Raw genomic sequence first — 5,456 nt, 5'->3', positions numbered from 1 at the left:
TTCTACAGGTAGCTGTCCAGTTTTCCCAGCACCACTTATTGAAGAGGCTGTCTTTTCTCCACTGTGTTTCCTTCCCTCCTTTATCAAAGATAAGGTGACCATATGTGTGTGGGTTTATCTCTCGGCTTTGTATCCTGTTCCATTAATCTATATTTCTGTTTTTGTGCCAGTTCCATACTGTCTTGATTACTGTGTCCTTGTAGTATAGTCTGAAGTCAGGGAGTCTGATTCTTCCAACTGCATTTTTCATTCTCAAGATTGCTTTGGCTATTCGGGGTCTTTTGTGTTTCCATACAAATTGTGAAATTCTTTGTTCTAGTTCTGTAAAAAATGCCAGTGGTAATTTGATAGGGATTGTATTGAATCTGTAGATTGCTTTGGGTAATAGAGTCATTTTCACAATGTTGATTCTTCCAATCCAAGAACATGGTATATTTCTCCACCTATCTGTATCATCTTTAATTTCTTTCATCAGTGTCTTATCATTTTCTGCATACAGGTCTTTTGTTTCCTTAGGTAGGTTTATTCCTAGGTATTTTATTCTTTTTGTTGCAGTGGTAAATGGGAGTGTTTCCTTAATTTCAGTCTCAGATTTTTCATCATTAGTGTATAAGAATGCCAGAGATTTCTGTGCATTAATTTTGTATCCTGCTACTTTACCAAATTCATTGATTAGTTCTAGTAGTTTTCTGGTAGCATCCTTAGGATTCTCTATGTATAGTATCATGTCATCTGCAAACAGTGACAGCTTTACTTCTTTTCCGATTTGGATTCTTTTATTTCCTTTTTTTCTCTGCTTGGTGTGGCTCGGACTTCCAAAAGTATGTGGAATAAGAGTGGTGAGAGTGGGCAAACTTGTCTTGTTCCTGATCTTAGTGGAAATGGTTTCAGTTTTTCACCATTGAGAATGATGCTAGCTGTGGGTTTATCATATATGGTCTTTATTATGTTGAGGAAAGTTCCCTCTATGCATACTTTCTGCAGGGTTTTTATCATAAATGGGTGTTGAATTTTGTCAAAAGCTTTCTCTGCATCTATTGAGATGATCATATGGTTTTTCTCCTTCAGTTTGTTGATATGGTGTATCACGTTGATTGATTTGCGTATATTGAAGAATCCTTGCATTCCTGGAATAAACCCCACTTGATCATGGTGTATGATCCTTTTAATGTGCTGTTGGATTTGGTTTCCTAGTATTTTGTTGAGGATTTTTTGCATCCATGTTCATCAGTGATATTGGCCTATAGTTTTCTTGCTTTGGGACGTCTTTGTCTGGTTTTGGTATCAGGGTGATGGTGGCCTCATAGAACGAGTTTGGCAGTGTTCCTCCCTCTACTATCTTTTGGAAGAGTTTGAGAAGGATAAGTGTTAGCTCTTCTCTAAATGTTTGGTAGAATTTACCTGTGAAGCCATCTGGTCCTGGGCTTTTGTTTGTTTGAGGATTTTTAATCACAGTTTCAATTTCAGTGCTTGTGATTGGTCTGTTCATATTTTCTGTTTCTTCCTGGTTCAGTCTCGGCAGGTTGTACATTTCTAACAATTTGTCCATTGCTTACAGGTTGTCCATTTTATTGGCATAGAGTTGCTTGTCGTAATCTCTAATAATCTTTTGTATTTCTGCCGTGTCAGTTGTTACATCTCCTTTTTCATTTCTAATTCTATTGATTTGAGTCTTCTCCCTTTTTTTCTTGATGAGTCTGGCTAAAGATTTATCAAATTTATTTATCTTCTCAAAGAACCAGCTTTTATTTTTATTGATCTTTGCTATTGTTTCCTTCATTTCTTTTTCATTTATTTCTGATCTGATCTTTATGATTTCTTTCCTTCTGCTAAATTTGGGGTTTTTTTGTTCTTCCTTCTCTAATTGCTTTAAGTGCAAAGTTCAGTTGTTTATTCGAGATGCTTCCTGTTTCTTAAGGTATGATTATATTGCTATAAACTTCCCTCTTAGAACTGCTTTTGCTGTATCCCATAGGTTTTGGGTCGTCGTGTCTCCATTGTCATTTGTTTCTAAGTACTTTTTGATTTCCTTTTTGATTTCTTCAGTGATCACTTCGTTATTGAGTAGTGTATTGTTTAGCCTCCATGTGTTTGTATTTTTTACAGATCTTTTCCTGTAATTGATATCTAGTCTCATAGTGTTGTGGTCAGGAAAGATACTTGATATGATTTCAATTTTCTTAAATTTACCAAGGCTAGATTTGTGACCCACGATATGATCTATCCTGGAGAATGTTCCATGGCCACTTGAGAAAAATGTGTATTCTGTTGTTTTTGGATGGAATGTCCTATAAATATCTAGTAAGTCCATCTTGTGTAATGTATCATTTAAAGCTTGTGTTTCCTTATTTATTTTCATTTTGGATGATCTGTCCATTGGTGACAGTGGGGTGTTAAAGTCCCCTCTTATGATTGTGTTACTGTCGATTTCCCCTTTTATGGCTGTTAGTATTTGCTTTATGTATTGAGGTGCGCCTATGTTGGGTGGATAAATATTTACAATTGTTATATCTTCTTCATGGATCGATCCCTTGATCATTATGTAGTGTCCTTCTTTGTCTCTTGTAATAGTCTTTATTTTAAAGTCTATTTTGTCTGATATGAGAATTGCTACTCCAGCTTTCTTCTGATTTCCATTTGCATGGAATATCTTTTTCCATCCCCTCACTTTCAGTCTGTATATGTCCCTAGGTCTGAAGTGGTTCTCTTGTAGACAGCATATATATGGGTCTTGTTTTTGTATCCATTCAGCCAGTCTGTGTCTTTTGGTGGGAGCATTTAATCCATTTACATTTAAGGTAATTATTGATATGTGCGTTCCTATTACCATTTACTTAATTGTTTCGGGTTGTTCTTGTAGGTCTTTTCCTTCTCTTGTGTTTCTTGCTTAGAGAAGTTCCTTTAGCATTTGCTGTGAAGCTGGTTTGGTGGTGCTGAACTCTCTCAGCTTTTGCTTGTCTGTAAAGTTTTTAATTTCTCCATCCAATCTGAATGAGATCCTTGCTGGGTAGAGTAATCTTGGATGTAGGTTTTTTTCCTTCATCACTTTAAATATGTCCTGCCACTCCCTTCTGGCTTGTAGAGTTTTTGCTGAAAGATCAGCTGTTCACCTTATGGGGATTCCCTTGTGTGTTATTTGTTTTTTTTCCCTTGCTGATTTTAATATGTTTTCTTTGTATTTAATTTTTGACAGTTTGATTACTATGTGTCTCAGCATGTTTATCCTTGGGTTTATCCTGTATGGGACTCTCTGTGCTTCCTGCACTTGGTTGACTATTTCCTTTCCTATATTAGGGAAGTTTTCAACTATAATCCCTTCAAATATTTTCTCAGTCCCTTTCTTTTTCTCTTCTTCTTCTGGGACCCCTATGATTCGAATGTTGGTGCATTTAATGTTGTCCCAGAGATCTCTGAGGCTGTCCTCAGTCCTTTTCATTCTTTTTTCTTTCTTCTGCTCTGCAGTAGTTATTTCCACTATTTTATCTTCCAGGTCACTTATCCGTCCTTCTGCCTCAGCTATTCTGCTACTGATCCCATCTAGAGTATTTTTCATTTCATTTATTGTGTTGCTCATCGTTACTTGCTTCCCCTTTATTTCTTCTAGGTCCTTGTTAACTGTTTCTTGCAATTTGTCTATTCTATTTCCAAGATTTTGAATCATCTTCACCATCATTATTCTGAATTGTTTTTCAGGTAGACTAGCTATTACCTCTTCATTTGTTAGCTCTGGTGTGTTTTTATCTTGTTCCTTCATCTGCTGTGTGTTTTTCTGTCTTCTCATTTTGCTTATCTTACTGTGTTTGGGGTCTCCCTTTTGCAGGCTGCAGGTTCGTAGTTCTATCTAATTTTGGTGGCTGTCCCCAGTGGCTGAGGTTGGTTCAGTGGGTTGAGTAGGTTTCCTGGTTGGGGGAACCAGTGCCCCTGTTCTGGTGGATGAGGCTGGATCCCGTCTCCCTGGCGGGCAGGTTCACGTCTGGTGGCGTGTATGGGGATGTTGGTAGCCTTACTATGATTCTAGGCAGCCTCTCTGCTAATGGATGGGGCTGTAGACCTGTCTCTCTCTTTGTTGGGGATAGGGTGTCCAGCACTGTTCGTTGCTGGTCCTTGAGTGAAGCTGGGTCTTGGTGTTGAGATGGAGATCTCTGGGAGATTTTCACCGTTTGATATTACGTGGAGCTGAGAGGTCTCTCGTGGACCAGTGTCCTGAGGTTAGTTCTCCCACCTCAGAGACACAGCCTTGACACCTGGCTGGCGTTCCAAGAGCCTTTAATCCACACGGCTGAAAACAAAAGGGAGAAAAAATAGAAAGGCAAGAAAGGAAGGAAGGAAGGAGGAAGGGTGGGAAGGAAGGAAGTAAGGCAGGGAGGGAGGAAGAAAGGAAGGGAGGAAGGAAGGAGGGAATAAAGAAAGGAAGGGAGGGAGGAAGAAAGGAAGGGAGGAAGGAAGGAGGGAGTAAAGAAAGGAAGGGAGGGAGGAAGGGAGGAAGGAAGGAGGGAATAAAGGAAGGAAGGGAGGAAGGAAGGAAGGAGGGAAATAGGAAAAAAAGGAGGGAAGAAAGGAAGAAAGAAAGGGGAGAAGACTAAATAAAGTAGGGTAAAATACAGTTATTAAAATAAAAAAATAATTATTAAGAAGAAAAATTTCTATTAAAGAAAAAAAAGGGTCGGTCTAACCCCAGGACAAATGGTGAAAACAAAGCTACACAGACAAAATCTCACACAGCAGCACCCACATACACACTCACAAAAAGAAAAAAAGGGGAAAACAATAGTATATCTTGCTCCCAAAGTCCACCTCCTCAACCTGGGATATTTCGCTGTCTATTCAGGTTTTCCACAGATGCAGGGCACTTCAAGCTGACTGTGGAGCTTTAACCTGCTGTTTCTGAGGCTGCTGGGAGGGACCTCCCCCTCTGTTTGTTCGCACAGCTCCTGGGGCTCAGCCCTGGACCTGGCCCCGCCTCTGCACGCAGGTCGTCCGAGGGCGTCTGCCCTTCGCTCAGACAGGGTGGGGTCAAAGGAGCAGCGTTAACGGAGCAGCTGATTCGTGGTCTCTGGTTCACTCAGGCGGGGGGGGATGGGGGCGCGGGGCACGGATGTGGGGTGAGTCCGCCGCGGCTGAGGCCGGGTGACACTGCACCGGCCCGAGGTGCACCGCGCGTTTTCCCGGGGAAGCAGTCCCAGGATCCCGGGATCCTGGCGGTGGCGGGCTGCACAGGCTCCTGGGAGGGCCGGTGTGGAGAGTGACCTGTGCTCGCACACAGGCCTCTTGGTGGCGGCAGTAGCAACCCTAGCGTCCCACACCCTTCTCTGTTGTCCGTGCCGACAGCCGCAGCTCGCACCCGTTTCTGGAGCTCCTTTAAGTGGCGTGCTTAAACCCCTCTCCTCGAGCAGCAGGAGGTAAAGAGGGGAGAAAAGGTCTCTTGCCTCTTCGGCAGCTCCAGATTTCACCCGAAC

This window comes from Kogia breviceps, chromosome X, assembly GCF_026419965.1.
Source record: "Kogia breviceps isolate mKogBre1 chromosome X, mKogBre1 haplotype 1, whole genome shotgun sequence".
Lineage (NCBI taxonomy): Eukaryota > Metazoa > Chordata > Mammalia > Artiodactyla > Physeteridae > Kogia > Kogia breviceps.
This window is presented reverse-complemented; position numbering follows the sequence as displayed.